Source organism: Molossus molossus, unplaced genomic scaffold, assembly GCF_014108415.1.
Source record: "Molossus molossus isolate mMolMol1 unplaced genomic scaffold, mMolMol1.p scaffold_m16_p_7, whole genome shotgun sequence".
In the NCBI taxonomy this organism is placed as follows: domain Eukaryota; kingdom Metazoa; phylum Chordata; class Mammalia; order Chiroptera; family Molossidae; genus Molossus; species Molossus molossus.
This window is the reverse complement of record NW_023425401.1, coordinates 106700273-106718562: the sequence shown is the minus strand read 5'-3', so window position 1 is coordinate 106718562 and position 18290 is coordinate 106700273. Positions and strand designations below refer to the sequence as shown.

The window sequence follows — 18290 nt, the reverse complement described above, 5'->3', positions numbered from 1 at the left end:
CATTAATTATTTAGAGTCCCCCTCCCCCTTGTCTCAATAGTGAATATGGAGATCATTTGTAAATGTTGTGCTTTTTGTACCTGGTAGAAGCTCTGTTTCTCAGGTTCATTAGATAGGAAAGGAATGTCAACTCCTTTTGCAGGTTTTCTATCCAACACAGCCAGGTGCAAAGCCCAGACTCAGGGGTGAGCACGTGGGATGGGAACCCGGGTTTCAGGTGGATCACACGAGTCTTCTCAGACTCCCACTCTGGACGCATCCCACAGGCTCATGTCCGAGCTTGGATCGGGGCTTCTCTTAGAATCTGACACAGTGATGTGAGTAATATACTAAGTCAGTGTCCACAAATATGCTGGTGGACAATCTAATAAGGCAACCCCAGCAGGGCAGGCTGGCTAATCCTATATTTCCAAAAAAAAAAATAATAAATAAGCTTCCAAGACCCTTCCACCCAAACTCAAGCTGAGGCACCGGAAATACATAAACGTCTGCCTTCTCTTTCTCTCTCCCTTTCCCCCTTCCCAGAGCCCCAGTGTTCCATCTTCATTGGAAAGAGGCACTTTATAAATAAAGTCATTAAATAAAAATAAGTCATCCTGCCAGACAGTGTGTTATGATGAAGAACATGGAGCTTGGGGGGTTTGTTTGTTTTTATGGTTTTGTTCGCTTTTTACTATTCCAAGCGAACACATTTCTCCCCACAGCCCTGGCCGCTCGTCCGCGTCCAGTCAGAATGCAGGGCCCAGGTGCTGAAGGTGCCCAGCGGGGGGCGGGGGGGCTTGGCTGGGGGAGCGGGGCACCCCGGGGCCCTCTTCAGTGTGACCGCTCTCCACGGGGAAGGTGCCGCGGCTGGGAAATGACAGGACGGGCAGTGGGGACAGTGGAGGGGAGACCAGGTGTTCCCCTCCCTGGGCAAGAAACCCTCCCCGGGAAGCCGGTTATGTGACGCCTGCTCACCTGCCCACATCCCTGGCACAGGGTGGTTGGAGGGCCATGTGAACAGGCTGGAAGGTTGTTGTAACACGGGGTTGGGGAAATGCTTCCGTCCCGGGCTGTGTTTCGTTTTCAGGATGCACACTTTGATCGCGGCATTCCCGGGCAACGAGTCGTTCCGCGGCCAGGGGAGCCGGATTTTGATTCTCGATCAGACACAGCGGGCCTGGGGCCGAAGGGCAAGGATGCCCCTAAACTCCCTTGTCCAGGGACCAGGGGGCGCTCTGCCTCACACGTGAGAAAGGAGGTTGGCAAGTTTGTCCCACTGTCTTTTCTGGACTTTTGTCCTTCGACTGTCTTACTGAGTATCGACGGGTGGCATTGAAAACGTACCTTTGGCCGTCAGTTCTTTGACAGTCAGCCTACTTTTTCCCGTTCGGTACAAAAATATGCAGTAAGTGACCCTGTGTCCCTAACAGCCCACGGTGCCCGGCCTTTTAGACATTGTGACTACGGGGAAATGCATTTGGAATTTTAAAAAAAATCTTCACCCGAGGATATGGTTTTTACTGATTTTTATTTATTTGTTTTTTATTTTTATCCTCACCCAAGGATATTTTTGCATTTATCTTTAGACAGAGTGGGAAGGAGAGAGGGGGGAAGAGAAAGAGAGAAACATCGACATGAGAGAGACACATCGAGTGGCTGCCACCCTCATGACCCAACCAAGGCCGTGGACAAACTGCAACTGAGGTACATGCCCTTAGCGGGAACCGAACCCGGGTCTCTCCAGACTGCAGGCCGACGCTTGAGCCACTGAGCCAAAACCAACCAGGGCTTTTTTGTACTAATTTTTAGATGGAGAGGGAAGGAGGGAAGGAGGGAGTGAGGGAGAGAGAGAAACACGGATGTGAAAGAGAAACGTTGATAGGTTGCCTTCCATATATGCTCTGACTGGGATCAAACCTGAAACCTAGGTATGTGCCCTGACCAGGAATCAAACCCCCAACCTTTTGGTGCACAGGATGCTGTTCCAAACCACTGAGCTATCCAGCTGGGGTTGCATTTGTAATTTTATTGTAGAGCCTGAAGAAAAGATGTCTCCACTTGGTGATGATCCACAAGCACCACACTGTGTCGCATGGACACGGACAGAAGCTCTTGAGAACAGCTGACTTTCTTAGCTCACCGTGTGTCTAAGCCTACGCAGGAAAGGGGATCCCCGGGTCCTGTGTTCTGAGACCGAGATACAGCCGGTTTTGGAAGACGGAGCCAGGGCTTCCTGAGCACCCTTAACACAGACGGCTCGTTCTTCCGTCAAGTATCTACACACCAGGAACCTCTCGTTCCGTAAAAAATGTGCTTTCTTCTCCTTCTGCAAAAAGAAATCACACTTTCTAATTCCTCACCAATGAAACGGTCAGTGTGGAAATCCTCAGGATGGGGTTTTGGAGGAATAGTATTCATTTTAGAAAATAGATAAATATCAAAGAGTTATGCCTTCAACGTTGTGAAACTGTGGGCATTGGCGTGGAATTATTATGCAGTTATAGGTGACTTTTAATTTTAATTTTTATTTTCTTTTAATACTCAGCTGAGGAGGTGATTTTATTGATTACATAGAGAGAGAAAGGGCAGGGAGGGAGAGTGAGGAAGGGAGGGGGAGAGAGAGGGAGAGAGAGAGAGAGAGAGAGAGAGAGAGAGAGAGAGAGAGAGACATCAGAGTGTAAGAGAATGGATGGGTTGCTTCTTTGCCCCAACTGGGAATCAAACCTGCATCCTTTTTGGTGTCTGGGATGACACTCCAACCAACCTAGCCACCCAGCCAGGGGGCAGTTACAAGTGGCTTTTACAGAACAAAAGAACAACCTAGAGTAACATAAAGTAACTCTTCCTTCACAGTGTTACTAATTGGCTTCCTGTATTCATCAAATTGGTTTGCTTTCATAATAAATTTATTAACTTTTATGCAAACTTTAAATGGCACCTTTAAAATATCTTTTCCCGGATTTTAATTAATTTTGAATATTTAATACACTTTTGCATCACTTAAGTAAAGGCTTATCTTTTTTTTTCTTGCCCAGGGCTCCTTAACTTTAATTAATATGCAGCATATCTTACAAAACGTCGATGTCGCTTTTAAGGAGTAATAATTTGGATGCTTCCAAACTCACCATCTTCGGCTATGGGTTCTATATAACGATCGTTACATTGCAAAAGAACAAAGTTAAATGAGGAAAAAAGGGAAAGTTTTTCAAAATTCAGCTTTTTCTTTGCAGGTGTTTTCTAAAAGGTAAAAAAAAATAGCAGGTCTGAGTATTTCTGTGGGAGGCAGTTGGACAGGTGTGAGCAGAGCAGGGGCGATGGCCAGGGACAGGGGCTCCCGGTGCCTCAGGAAGGGCCGAGCTGGGAAAGCAAGGACCCACCCCAGGGTGACCTCTCCTCCCCCAGCATGTTGCTGCTCTCGAGGTTTAGACACCTGACCTTTCATATCTCTGGTCATGCAGCTCAGACCCTCCCTTGACCTTTCGCCCCTGGCACTTCTCTAGTTATGTGGCAGCCCCCCTGGGAGGAGGAGCAAGGGGCCCTGGCACTGCCGCCCCTCAAACATGATCCCCTCGGGTAACGCCGGGGCCTCAGTTGCATTTCAGCTCCAGGCTCAGAGAAGCAGCAAAATCAGACAAGTGACACCAAGACTGACATCAGGACCAGCTGCATTGCCTAATGACCCTGCCCTGGTGCTGACCAATCGGTGGAGACCAGGACCCTTGAAGAACACACCTGGATTGCTGATGCGTACCCTCTGGAACTTCTCCCTTGAGGCCTCCAGATAAACTCTCTCGAGACTGACGGCGCAGGGCGGCTCTCTCTCTAGAGTACGCCTGACCTTTCCCCGCCCCCTCTTCTTCCTCCAGGCACCCCCCTTACCTTCTCTCTCCTGAGCTCCAAGGGCCCTTCCTTTACCCCCGTAACTTGTTTCCTGAGCCCATGTCTTCTAAAGCCCACTTCTTTGGCCTCTGTAAATTCTGAAGAAACTTCTCTTATACTTTGAGTCTCGGTTCTGAATTCTTTCTCAGCCAGAGCGCAAGTCCCGAGGTTGCTGAACCGAGGTCTGGTCTGACTACGGGTCTAAGGCCCGGGGCCGTTCTCACGCCGCCAACATTTCTACAGCAGTTCCATGAAACATGCCAGCAATTCAGGGCACACGGTATTAAAGCAAGGATAAAATCACTGTAGAGTATGAAACTATCTAATACAGATGCCCCAATACCGACCTGCCTGTATCCCCATGTACAGGAAACGGATACAGGTCTTCGGGGACAGCAGACTCCCGGTCAGTCCCCGGGACTTAGGGGAGCCAAAACATACATTTACAGAAACTTGTGACTACAGCCTGATGAAAAAAGATAAACTGAAGCAAAACCTATTTCCTTTTTAGATTCTAAAGTAATAAACAAACACGGTTGGCCATCTAGCAAGGAGCGCTAAACCAAGGTCACAATAGAGGGAGTTATAGGGCAAATACAGGGCACCCTGAAACCGAAGTGGGGTTAGTCGGGATGGGATCAGTTACAAATAGCAAGAAAGACCACTGGGCCCTGCCATCACAGAAAATGGAAATTTACTGGTCCAAGTAAATGAAAAGGAGTTGGGTGTAAGCTTGATCAGGGGGCTCAACAGAGTCGGCAAGAGCCTGGCTTCCTTCTGTCTGTCCAAAGCATCCCCACTGTGTCCTCAGCCTGGGGCTGTCCCGCTCATGGGCCCAGACGGCTTCCCAGGCCGCCGGCCGTGACCACAAGCAAAGCTCCAAAGCCGTCTCCGCGGCCACGGTCATAACCGAAGATGGACCGGCTTCTCGGAACCCGAACGGAAACCAGAGCCCGTTGGAAAGTGATAGGATGGGGTTGCCCACAGGAAGTGGGTTGTTGAGAAAGCAAGCCATGTATACCTCTCACAGAATTTACGAGAATACACACACAAAAAATAAGCAGAGCAAACCAGGGGGGATAGAAACGAGTGCATTACAGCTCAGACATGTTAATGCAGAACGTTTGGGTAAAGGTCCATGAACATGTCTCTAAAACTGTCTTCACCCCGGAACAAGCAAGACCCCTCTCGGCAGAGCCCACAACTGTTACGTAGGGTGACTGCGCACCTCGGTCTGTCCAGGGTGGAACCCATTCGTACCTGTTCTATTCCTTTCATTCTCGAAAGCAGCCCAGTTTTCTGACAAATTCTGTGGCCACCCTATGCGTATGGCACCTGCTTTTCGATTTCTACATGTTCCTCCCTAATCATTTCACATGTAGCTTTACAATAAGTTGTCTGAACTTGGACTCGTTTGAGTTGGTCGCTGTAGAAGACATTTCTCTCCGGAGGAAACTCCAAGCTGACTGGGGGGCGGGGCAGCACCTTCTGCTATGGAGCGGGGGCGGGGGTCCTCCCAGGCCTATCAGCTCGGCCAACTGGACGCTCCCGCCTACGTTTGCAGGAGGAACATAAAGATTCAGGCTTGTGGACAGTGCTCTGGGTGACTGAGGGGGCTCTGGGACACTGTCCTGGAGAGAGGCCACAGACCTCGGGGTTTCTTTGCCCATCTTGGGTTCAGCCTGTCATTTCTGAGCTACAGAGTGACATTCCTTCTTAAATCTGTCAGATTCTTAACTCTTGGTCCTAGCTTGTTTCTAACCAAAAGCCTTGACTTGCACCGTTTCTTGCAATGCATGGGTCAGGTGAAGACGTTGCTGACAGAGAATCTAGGAATGAGTCAGTTAAGAAGGATCTAGAAACCATACGTTTAGATACTGTGTTTTCTGTGTCTGTGTCCTTTCTGGAGAGGAACCATGGCTTACTGAAAAACAGCTTTCTGTTTCCCTTTCTGACGGGAATATAAAGCCTGGCGCTCGAAAGAGAGCAGGTGACACAGGTGAGAAGCAGATAATTAAAGTTTTGTGAAAATGGCAATCAGTTCAGTGTTCTAAGCACAGTACCAGGCTATTTCATAAGGTACCATTTCTGCATCATCTTCTTTGACTTATTTTCCCTGGAAACAATAAAGGAAATAGGCTTCCTTCTTTTTTTCTTTTTTAAAAATATGTTTATATTGATTTTTTTTAGAGACAGAAAGGGAGAGAGAGAGAAACATCGATGTGAGAGAGATACATCCATCTACTGCCTCCTGCACGCCCCCTACTGGGGATCGAGCCCACAACCCGGGCATGTGCCCTGACAGGGAGTCGAACCAGGACCTCTCAGTCCATGGGATGATGCTCAATCCACTGAGCTACACTGGCTGGGCTGGGCTAGCTTCCTTCTTTTATTATGAACCACACTTCAAAGGCCACATCACCAGCTCTCCTGCTCACCCCTGAGCTGGGTTTTCCTCACACCTGGGTCTTTGTCATACTCAAGGTATCACCTCTGACCCGCAGCATCAGCAGGATCAGCAGCTTGTTGGGGCTGCAAATGCAGAAACTGTCATCTTACAGACCCACTGAATAGAATCTATCTTTTAACAGAATTCCAGGTGATTCATATGCACAAAAAAGGCTGAGAGGCATAGGGCTAACACATTCCCTCTCCAAAAGAATCATTTATTTTTCCTCTCATACCCCTCTCTGCACCCCGAGTTCACCAGGCCATCATAGCTTGCATCGTGAGCCAGCCTCTATAGCACCCATCCTTTCTACTGAAAGCCCTCCTCGTGCCACATAGACTGACCTTGCAAATTGTTTGGGATTTTTTTTTATTCTGATCTGTATTGGCCATGCGAACAGCATTCTCGCTACTCTTCCAGGAGTTGGTTGTAGACGGTCCTCTTCGGGAATTGCTGTCTTTCAGTGAACTCCTTTTTCCCTTGAACATTTTTCTCAATGTCTCTCCCACACACTCTTCACTATAAAATCCAGATTCTCCACCAAGAGAGTGTTCTATGGTTACCAGCGGAAACCAGTCATTTTTCTATTCTACTCATTGGTTAAAGAGAAAGAACATTCTGTATCTCTAAGCCATTATTTAAAAAAAATATGTCTGGTAAACTCTTTTCTGATGTACCCACTGCTATGACCTTCTGACCACTGACTCCCAGAGGATGAGTGGGGAATAAAGAGGTGGAGAGTTTAAGGAATGAAAGAGTTGGAACAAATGAGTTGATGCGGGCTGTCCTCCCGATGGATGGAATCTGACGACTTGATTCCTCTAGGACAAGTCCAATTAACACACACACACACACACACACACATACACACACACACACACGTCAGAGGTGGCTCTGGACTGTGGACTGAAGCATGTCTCCAGGCATTCTGAGACCCTGGGGCAGCTTCCTGTTCCCGCCACATCACAGGCCTTAGTTTAAATTGTCTATTTACCCAAGACAGCCTTGCCCCTATTATCTGAGGCTAATTTTCTGTCTTCAAAGGACCAATTTCAAACCCATTTCTTCCAGTAAGCATTGCTGAGTCCCTCCATTTGGAATTTCCTTCTTTGTACACTCATAGCCTGTGTGTGTGTGTGTGTGTGTGTGTGTGTGTGTGCACGTGCTGCTGCATCCACTCAATCGCTGTACCAACAAGCATGTGTTTAGAGCTCAGCCCGTGTCAGGCACAGGGGCGATGCAGTCAGCTCTGTCCCCACCGTGACGAAGCGCACGTTCTAGAAGAGGAGCTAGAGGTGCAGTCACAGTCTTGAATGTGTGACCAGGAGGAAGTTTAAAGAACCTGATCCCGTCTTAGAGGGTCTGAGGTGGACTCTCTGAGCAAGTTGCCTTTGACTTGACCTGGGGGATACGAAGGCCGGGACAGGTGATGCGTGGAGGGGGTGGAGCCACTCCACACCCTCAGCGCAGTACAGAGCGAGGGTGGCAGAGGGGCCCCGGCACTGCACGGAGGCAGTGTGGCTGCAGGGTGTGGGGGAGAATGGAAGAAGATGGGGCCCCTGAGGGAGGCGAGGGCCAGACCTACTTGCAAGGACCTGTGTCTGTCTCCTAACAGCACTGAGAAATGATTGGTGAATTTCAAGTAGTTGAAGTTTACATAGTCGGTATAAGAACTAGAGAATGTATTCACGTCTGCCATCGTGTTATAAAACCCTTGACGAGGGATGTGGCATGTTATTCAGCCCTGAACACAGCAAAACGTCTACTGTCTGAGACTAAAGACAGAAGACTTCATCCATGTATTTACTGTTGAATGGTTGGAGGAAAAATATCAAATATATGTAATTTCAATAAATTATACAAATGCTATATGAAATATGTTTTTCAGGAAGCATCATTTTGGAAATTTTTTTGCATCTTTTTTTTTTTTAAATTTTGTATCACCTGGGTTATCAACTGCTATTGTCTCTTTCATTACAAATAACCTTCTTCCACCTCCTTAACAACCCCCCAAGTGCGAGTCGGCACATTACTATCCAAAAGAAGAGACTGCAATCCCATTGTGTTTTGCAACCTGATGTAGTGATAACGAAATATGGCCAGTGAGATACAAGTGAAAGGGTTGCCTGAAACTTCCAGGAAGCCTTATTAAAAGGGGAGGTGGGCCCTCCAACTTGTTTCAGGAAAGGCAGATGAAACACCTGGAGGTCAGGCAGCCGTTTTGTGACTAGGGGGCTGGGAACCCCGAGGTGAGGGAACTGGAGCACAGTGTTACAGCCTGGCTCTCGGACTGCTTTCGGGAGTCACCGTGCAAGCTCTGGATTGTCCACCTCCGACACCTTCCATGTGACATAAGAAGCATCAGGTTTGTCTTAAAAAGCTCTAGTTGGACCTCTGTTCCTCGGAGCTGAACGCCATCTCGAACTGAGATGGAACTGGTCCTTCGGGGATGCCGACTTACAAAACTTGCAGGACAGACAGACATTTCCGTGGAAGAAGTGAGTCTCCGAGACGAGACGTTCTGCCTCGTGCTCAACTGAAATCTTGTCTCCTTCATTTAGGCCTCGTCTTTTTCACTAAACACCTTTTATTTCATTTTTAATGAGCAGGGAATTACTCTTCCAGGAGAAAACCAACACATCTGGCTTCGAAGTCGGCAGAGACGGTCCCTGGGGACGGCACCGCAAGCGGATCCAGGGCTGCGGGAGACGTCTCACTAATTAAAAGGGACTGAGCATCTCAGAATATATTCCTTCCGGGAATCCCTGTTTGTGAAAGAAAACAACTCGAAAGAACAATTTATACAGACTCTTCTCAGAACTTGCACTGATCTTTTAATTCCCTTTCGGACGAGATTAGTGCAGAACCCAGAGGCTCCTTCTGAGCTGCAGAGTATCCACCTGGAACTAACTACTAGCGGTTCCAGACCAAGTTCTCCAGGGCGGCTCCCATGTGAGCCGTGTGTCACGTGTACCTTCAGACTTCACGGCAACCCTATTTTATTTTATTTTTTTATTTTTTATTTTTTTTTAATCCTCATCCGAGGACATTTTTTCCATTTTTTGTACAGACAGAGTGGGAGGGAGAGAGAGGGAAACATCGATGTGAAGGGACACATCGAGTGGCTGCCACCCGCACGACCAACCAGGGCCGGGGACAAACTGCAACCGAGGTACGTGCCCTTAGCGGGAACCGAACCCGGGTCTCTCCGGACCGCAGGCGGACGCTCTAACCGCTGAGCCAAACCGGCCAGGCAGGGCACGGTAACCCTATTTTAAAGAGTTGAAGGAGGTGACGTTGATTTTAACATTATGCTTCAATGCGAAGTGAACTAAGTATAAAAATGACGACGGAGAAGATTCACATTCCCTCACCGTACTGCGTATTCACAGTCTAGGGTGTGTCTTCCACTCCAGCCGCTGCAGAGGTGGCCGGGGTTTCAGTGTCAAAGGCCACCTTGGACTAGCGACTGTGCCTTGGACAGGACGGCGCTCCGTCTCCCGCTGCCCTTTATTCTGCTGGGGGTTCCCTACGCTTCTAGCAGCCCTGCCTTTCCCGGCCTAACTCCCTCTCTCCGACTTCCCCACGACTCCACCTCTGCTCCTCCTCCTCCCCGTGCACTCGATCCGGTAAAATATCACTCTAAATGGTAGTTCTGTTCTGGGGGCGCTTATCTTGCTAAGAACTTTCCCTTTGCTTTAATGCAGACTCTTCCTTTCTGTCTACACATTTGAATGTACTCGGCATTTAATTAGACTGCGTGACTGCAATAACAGTTGTGACTTGCCCGAGCGTATCTGGGGATGAACAGCGGACTCCCACGAGGGGAACCCGCGGGGCGGACACGGGATGAAGGACGGCAGCCCGTGCTCCAGCTCCTCACCCGCCAGGCCTCGGGTATCACCCCTGCATTTCCCGGAGGGAGTGGGGAGCCTCGGTCCATCTGCAGGGTGGTTTCAGGGCAGGGCAGTAAAAGGAGTTTCATAAAAATTTTGCCATGTAGCTAAGCAATGGGCGAAAGCAATGATCTTCAGAGGAGAATATTGGTTAAGCCACCTATTTTCAATATGTTCTTTCATTACTTGCTTTTTGTTTTGATTTTTTTTTCAGGTACTCTAATGTCAAAAGCAAGAAAGAACACTTAATGGCTCATTTAGATGCCCCGTAGTTGACTTAGCTACATGTTAAAGTTACTTCTCTGTTTCCTTTCTGTGCCGTATCTTCAAACGCAGAACTGTCCCCTGACATTACTTTTGTGTACCGGGCTTGGGATCTAAAAGTCAAAGCACAATGACAAGGCACGCCACAGGCAGGTACGGTTTCCTTTTGTCCCGATCCGTGCAATACATCAAAGAAGAGTATGGCTGCTGCTAGTGAATCTTAAAATGGTTCATTCAACTCTCTCCTTCGCCTCCTTCTCTTAGGAGAGTTAATTCCTCTGGCATCTCTCTGCTGTGCTTTCTTTTTAAAAAATAATTTGTGTCCCACCCTGGCCGGTTTGGCTCAGCGGTTAGAGGGTCAGCCCGCAGACCAGAGAGACCCGGGTTCGGTTCCTGCTAAGGGCACGTACCTCAGTTATAGTTTCTCCCCGGCCCCGGTTGGGGTCCTGTGGGTGGCAGCCACTCAATGTGTCCCTTTCATGTCGATGTTTCTCTCTCTCTCTTCCTCTCTCTCTCCCTCCTACTTTATCAGAACATAAATGCAAACGAGTCCTTGGATGAGGATAAAGAAAATAAATGAATAAATGAATAAATAAATAAATAAATAAATAAATAAATAAATAAATATAACTTGTGTCCCTCTAGTCCTTTGTATTTAAAAATAAAGTCACTTTGAAATGACTTGAACATGGGTTCCCCGGGGTGCGATACTTTGGGGTCACCGATCGTGTTTCGAGCTGCACCCCTGGGGAAGGCTTCCGTGTTTAGGCATAAAGAGCAAAGTCCTCTCGGGGTCCCTTCTCCAAGAAGCCAGATGTCTGTGGCAGAGTTCAAGGCCCCAAGGGAGCCTGAGCCAGCATGGAAGGTCACAGAACCGACACAAGGAGCCGCGCATCTAACGTAAGACCCGCAGCAGGTGAGCAAACAGGTTTCCCAGGAATCTGCGTAGAGTCCGTTCCCGGCTCCGCTGGCCTCTGGCTGCTGGGACTGTGGCGGCTCAGAGGCCTGACGCTGTCAGAGCGGAGCCGCACCAAGTTCTGAGCAAGGCCAAGAGGATGCGAGGAGCTTTTTGCCTCCTTTGCGGGTGTTGCACACTGATCACAGAATCTAAGGGAAGGAGACACAATGTTTCCCGGTGCAAAGAGGGGCCCGCCTACCTGCGAGTCGAACCGTTCTTAGAACCCACGGGAAGGGCCTGGGAGTGTAGGGAAAGGTTCAGCCCCCGACGGCGGCGGTGAAGTTAGCGCCTTTTGGACCCTACATCCTTACTAACTAATAAAAAAAAACAGACATTAAAATGAAAAAACAAAACACAGTCATCGAGAAATCTGGAAAACGCCCAAATTGAAGTGGTCCCAGGGTTGGCAGCTGTCATTCTGCCTGGGGGCCGGGTGGGGACGGAGGTACACGCAGCAGCAGCTCCCAGGCCCAGGGGAAGGGCGTGGGGACCTGGCCCTAAACAGGGTCACCGCAGAAACATCCATGCTCATGACACGGGCCTGGCCTTTCCCGTGGCGGAAATCATTCTGAGATAGTTCAGGTCAAAGTTTCAGTGTTGTTTCTTTTTCATCCATTTTTCCCTTGTGCTGTGGCCGTCCGTGCAGGGGGTCAGGGACATTTTCCACGGGAGCGTGGGCTGGGAGCACTCCCTCGGGACTCGGGACTCGAACAGAGAGACCGTGGACGTGCGGGTCCCATTCGGCGAGGGGTCCTCAACCCCAGGAGAGGGGCTGGAAAGAGCTCAGCCTTGGAAGGGCAAAGCAGGGGCACCCAAGTGTCAGGACCGTTTGAGTTCTGGTCAGTGACCCTCCCTCGGCCACCTCAGCAGTCAAGTCCCAGGAAGGGGCGCCCGCTGGCCAGTGTGGTCTTTAACGAGTGTTCGGTGACTGAACGGTCCCGACAGAGACTTGGACATCCTAAGGCGGGGTGGCTCCTGCCCTGCCTTCTGCCTTTGGGGATCTGGTTAGGAAGGGCGCCCTGCCAGCCCGCGGGGGGAGCTGGGGAGTACGCGGGGGCCTGGCGTGCTGAGCAGAGGCGGGGTTGAGGCAGCTCCCCCACACCCACACCCCCACACCCCGAGACTCCTCTCAGCTCCCCTGTGGCTGGCAGGGGGTCTGGGCATCGCGGTGTGTTCCGGGGGGGCCATCGGCATGCTGGACGGCTCTCTGGTACGCCAGGAAAAGGGGGTGAGGGGCAAAGGAAAGAGCAGCGTACACAGATCCTGGGTGAGCAGCCCCCTCATTTACCCAAACTGAGGGGTTTCTCCGGGCACGCGCTTCTCAGTGAGGAAATCAGGGCAGTCCCGGTGAACTGGATGAGTTCCGCAGAGCGCCCAGACCTGAGCCCGCAGCGCAGGGTGTCCTGAGGCCGGGCAGTGGGCACAGAGGCTGACCCCTGAACACCAAGCAGACCGGGGACCGTCAGGGGAGCCCAGAAGGAACCTGAGTAGAGCACAGGGAATAGACAGCCCTCCTCTGATGACCAGATGTTACATCAGCTGGCTGGCCCTGACCCGAAAAGGGAGTTTGACCTTTGACTGAGCTTGAAAAAATAAAATAAAAAGAAATATATATATAAAGTTATTAGGTTACCCAAGTGTATGTGTTCAAATATTTTTTTCTGCCATGGATTGGATGTGGGTGCAAATAAAGGTCAATTTTAAAAAATAAACAACATTGCGTTTTCTTCATTTAAGTCAGGACTATGCATTTTAAACCTGCGTTTAGAGAAACTCACGACCACCTTCTGCACTGATCACGTCCACCTATTCACTAGTTCAGCTTTCCGATGGTCAGCGTGGTTGGGAAACCTCACACGCTGTATCTATCTAACCTCACGTAAAGGCTCCTATGAAGGAAGTGGACACGTACCCTTTTCTCTCAAGGAAAAAACAAAAACAAAAACATATCAAACAAACTGAGCAGGTGTCCTTGAAAAGAAAGCACTGAGTTAAGAAAATAAAATAAAAACTGGGACTGTGATTGTGTACTTCCATCCAAACATATCACGAAGACTTAATTACCAACTCAGAAACAGGCTCATCCGTGCACAGTTTTTCCAGGGCTAATTTTGTAGGCTGGGACTGGCACTTTCTCTCTTCCGCTCCCTGCGCTGTTCAGAATGTTTGCTGGCTTTGTGTCTTAATATATTTACACGGGAGGTGACAGGGGAAGTTGAGATTATAATTCTAAGAGTTACTTTGACCGTTTTTTCCACCAGATGCTGGTTCTAACTGCACCAAGTGCTCCAGTCTCTAAATCATCACTTAGCATCCAAGTGCCAGTCTCCAGGGGACATGCAATCGAACAGATCCTAAAATAAACATCTCTTCTTTGCTTCCACAGCTGCCAACACACTTGGGAATGTGTCCCTCTGTGTTTGTAGACGATGGTGGTGGTTGACTTGAGAAATGGAAGATGGAGGAGGGGGATAATTTTGGCTGCGAGAAATATAGAACTTAGCTCCAGTGACTCAAATAAACAAGGGTTACTTTTGTCCCATTAAAAGGAGTGGAGCTCGGGTTTCTTGCGTGCACAGCGCCAGGCGTGGAGTCTGTGCCGGAACAAGGGCAGTGGAGGGGCGGGGGACGTTGGAATCAGGAAAATAAAAGCTTTCCGAGAACACCGCAGCGGACATCTGCTCATCTCTCCCTAGCCAGGGCTGTGTCACCTCTCTGGCAGCGCTAGGTGGGTGGTCTTTGGATTGAGAGAGAACTCATGAGTAGCAACACAGACTTTACTCCTACTCACAAAACACATACGTCTTTCCAAATGAGGCAAGAACACCACCTCCTTAACGTCAAAATATTTTAACAGCAGCTCCTTGATCCTGGATGTCCTGAAGGAGAACCACAGACACGGAGCCACGTAGTGACTCCACGTGGGCCCCACGTCCCACCACTGCAGCCACCCTCATCGTTACGGATTCTGACCAACTCCAGCCCCCAGGCCCCTTCCCTGACTCGATTCCTCGTTCCTTTGAAATGCCCCATGATTCTGCTGTGGTTCCCTCTGGCGGGAGGAAGTGGGTAAACCTAACTTTAGTTGCAAGAGCGTTTCTGCAGGGGTTTGGCTCCATGGTCACACCTGAAGAGGTTAGAGACAGGGGGGTTGAAAATCGGAGCTGTACTGGACGTCAAGAGACGTTTGCCACAAGGGACCCACGATGTAAGGCGGCTAGGAGCAGGCTGAGGATGCTAATTATTCAAGGGGAAACAAAGATGATGGGCTGGATAGCTCACCGTTTTCAGAGTGTTCTAACAACTGAGGCTTGGATGGCGGTTCTCCTGGTCACCATGGCGATGTTGTCAGACACATTGTCATATTGTACAGTTGACTGACATATACTTGTTACATCCTTACATCCAATTGACCAATCTCCACCATTAGCCTTTCCATCTAAGGAGACGGTACCTCCTTCCTTCCAGTTGCTTTTACCCCATCACGTCCTCTCTTCCTCGCATGCCCCACATTGGCTCCATCAAGAAACGCCACTGACGCCACCTTCTAAATATATTCAGAATCAAGCCAGCTCACCTCCTCTCGTGCCTGTGCCCAGTCCGAGGACACCAGCATCTGTCACCTAGATACTCTATAGGCTCCGGGCTCCTACCTTACCTCGTCCTGTAGCCAGTTATCTTTTCAAAATCTAAGCTAGATCACATCCTTGCTCCACCCAAGACACCTGCAGTGACTCCCTAGTCCCATCAGAATAAAAACCAAGTCTCACCATGATCTCCAGTGTCCAGAACCGGACCTCCAGGACTGCTCTGGCCTCCTTTCCTGTGACCCCGCCCCTTGTCCTTCTAGACTTGCACCCTGGCCCCTTGCTGAACCTAGGTCACGCCAGGCTGCCTCCTTGTCTTGACGATCCCCTTTTCCCATAATGCTCTTCCCCAAACGGGCCAGTTCTGTTACCTCTTTCAGGTCTTCAGCCATTATTATCTTCCCAGTGAGGTGAACGCTGACCAACCTATTTTCACCTGCAACTCAACACCTCAGTCTCGTGGAATGCCAGTCTTCCTGGATTGGCTCTGCCTTTATTCCCATGGCATGTATTCCTTGTCACTTACGGTGATATTTACTTGTCTATTACACCTGTCCTTCCTCCCCTTCCTCCAGAATTCAGTAGCACAAGGACTGCTGTGTATGTTGTTCAGTGATCTGTGGTGAGAGCCTAGAACCGTGCCTGGCACCAGGAGGTGCTCGGGAAATAGCACTGAATGAACACTCTAGAGCCTGGCATGCTTGCTCTTTCCCTGATCCCATGCCGTGTTCAGAAAACAGACCAGAAAACAAGACAAGCCACGTGTGAATCCGCACATAGAGAGAGGAAAATGAGTTGAAATCACAGGGCACCTCCGAACGGCACCCAGCAAAACCCCTTTCGTATCATCTTCCCCAAACGATTCCCCTAGGTTCTGCTCCTCAATTCACTGAAGCTGTTCCTGTGGTCTCCAGACACTTTAGAAAGATCACGCCTGTGGTCGTGTTTGTATTTCTCACCCCATGTTTTCATTTATCCATTTTAAAATAAGCTTTCAAAACGTCGGGCTGAAATTTGAAAGGAGAAAAGTAAGAAAGAGCTGATGTAGGCTTACTGAGGGAGAATTTACGTAGCTTGAAAATAAAATGGGAGAGATCAGGCAATGGCAAAATTTTAGTTAGTGGGGAGGAAAGGAATCACACCGGAGGTGGGCTGGTGGGGTGCCATTGAAGTGTGACCTCATGGGTCAACACTACCTGAGGGCAGGCTAAACCCACTGGTCCCCTCACCTGGATGGACACAGGTGAAATCATCAGGGATCTCGACAGTCTGAAGAAGGTGAATCCGGTCTTGTGTCCTATTTACAAAAATACAACACTTCACAGATGAAAATTTTGATCTGGGGACATTTTAGGTAAAGAAAGGAATCAGCTATTCCACACATGGGTAGTTGATGTACAGAAGCCATTGCCTTAAAAAAAAATGAGCCAAATAGAAAAAGGGTTCCATAGCAGTTTTAGGGAATTCATGGACCTGTATCAGAGGTGACCACTTTCCCAAAGTAACTCCTCCGGGGTACTGCTCAGGTGGACAAGAGAGATATTCCTTGTTCTGTCAGCTACGGGACACTTGACAACATGGACAACGGACTGACCCTTTTCGGTCAAAAATAGTTTTTATATTCCTATGGCTGCCCCAAATTGAAATGTGCATTCCCTATGCTACATCTTCACCAGGAGGTCCATCTGCCACACACACCCTTCATTTACCAAAATCTCATTCATTCTTCTTCTTTTTTTAAAATATGTTTTTTATTAGATAGAGAGAAAGGGAGAAGAGGGAGAGAAACACTGATGTGAGAGAGATACATCAATCGGCTGCCTCCTGCACACCCCTCACTGGGGATCGAGCCCGCAAGCCGGGCATATGCCCTGACCAGAAATCAAACCAGGACCTCTCAGTCCGAGGGATGGTGCTCAATCCACTGAGCCACACCGGCCAGGCTCATTCATTCTTTTGAGGCCAATATAACTCCTGTTCTTTCCATAGGAGTAAGACATTACAATTTCAACATTTCTCCTGTACTCCTTTGGTAGCAAACAATTTAAATATAATGCCCAGGAAACACGATGTTTGAAGTGAAACAGCAATATCGCCATTAAAATCTCGCCTGTTTACAAAAGCCGAATGAAATAACTTGGTTATAACGGACAGAAATTATTGTATTATTAAAGCTACTGGCATGGAAAATGGACAAGGTACTAAAACATCTCCATATGCTGTATAACTATTACTAAGAAGAAAAAATCTTCCTGTATGGAAAACAATTATTAAAATGTACAGATAAGCATCTAATATCGGAACATATGATCATAAAACTTTCAACTCTTGGTTCTTCTGATTACTGCTACCATTTCCATTAGGCAGAAATAACAGCTCTTATATTATATTGATGGTTCAAAAATTAGGAGTATATTTCTATTCAAATCCTTCATTATTCTATTTAAATATAAATTGCTTAGGCTCTCAGGATGAATATTTACAAATACATAATAAAAATCAGTACTGTGATATGTCAAGTTTCATTACAAATATATTAAGCCTTTAAAAAGTTCAAATCCATAGCTTTCAGAAACTGTAATTTGCATTGACACAAATACTATTTTATTAAAATTATATAGAACAAACTTACTTTACTATAAATGACTTGATATACTTTTAAGAGTAATTATATGTTTTGAATGACTTCCTCAAGGATCTCCTCTTAAATAAAATAATATTATTAGAGACTTAAGATGTGTATGTTGTTCGGGGCATATTGAGACTTACAGAACTTTTATCTTTCAAAATAGAAAATTAACAAAATTATTTTTCAGGACAAGATAGCCCTCTAATAAAAGATTTTGAAATGACTTATAAATCACCTAAATTTATCAGGTTAAATTCAGCTCATAGTTAGATGTGGTTTGATTCTGGGCAAAACATCTGAAAATGAACTATTTTCACATTGGAAGGAAAGGCATTTTTAGAAATACATTAAGGTAGAGTATGTAACGCTGTCACAATATTTCATATAAAAGTGGTATCTTTCCACGGCGTGCGAAGTCAACACAGCTCCTCCCCAGATTTGCCAAAACTAACAAAGATTAGATTTTGCAATATTTTAGCAAGTATGTTTTGTAAGCAGATTCAAGTACATTAAATATTCTGCTTCAGTAGGTACCGACTCTGCCTACCAACACTTTTTAATGTTTCTTTTTGTATAAGAGGGGCTTTTGAGGGGACAATAGGGTAAGGATGAGTCGGGACCAACTCAAGGGGAGAAGGGATATTTC

At 47.9% G+C, this 18290-nt stretch overlaps 1 protein-coding gene across 1 annotated transcript in view; it reads right to left on the bottom strand.

The window, feature by feature from the left end:
- Positions 1-18290, bottom strand: part of CNTNAP2 (contactin associated protein 2) — a 1693809-nt gene that overhangs the window by 691416 nt on the left and 984103 nt on the right. The window lies entirely within an intron of this gene.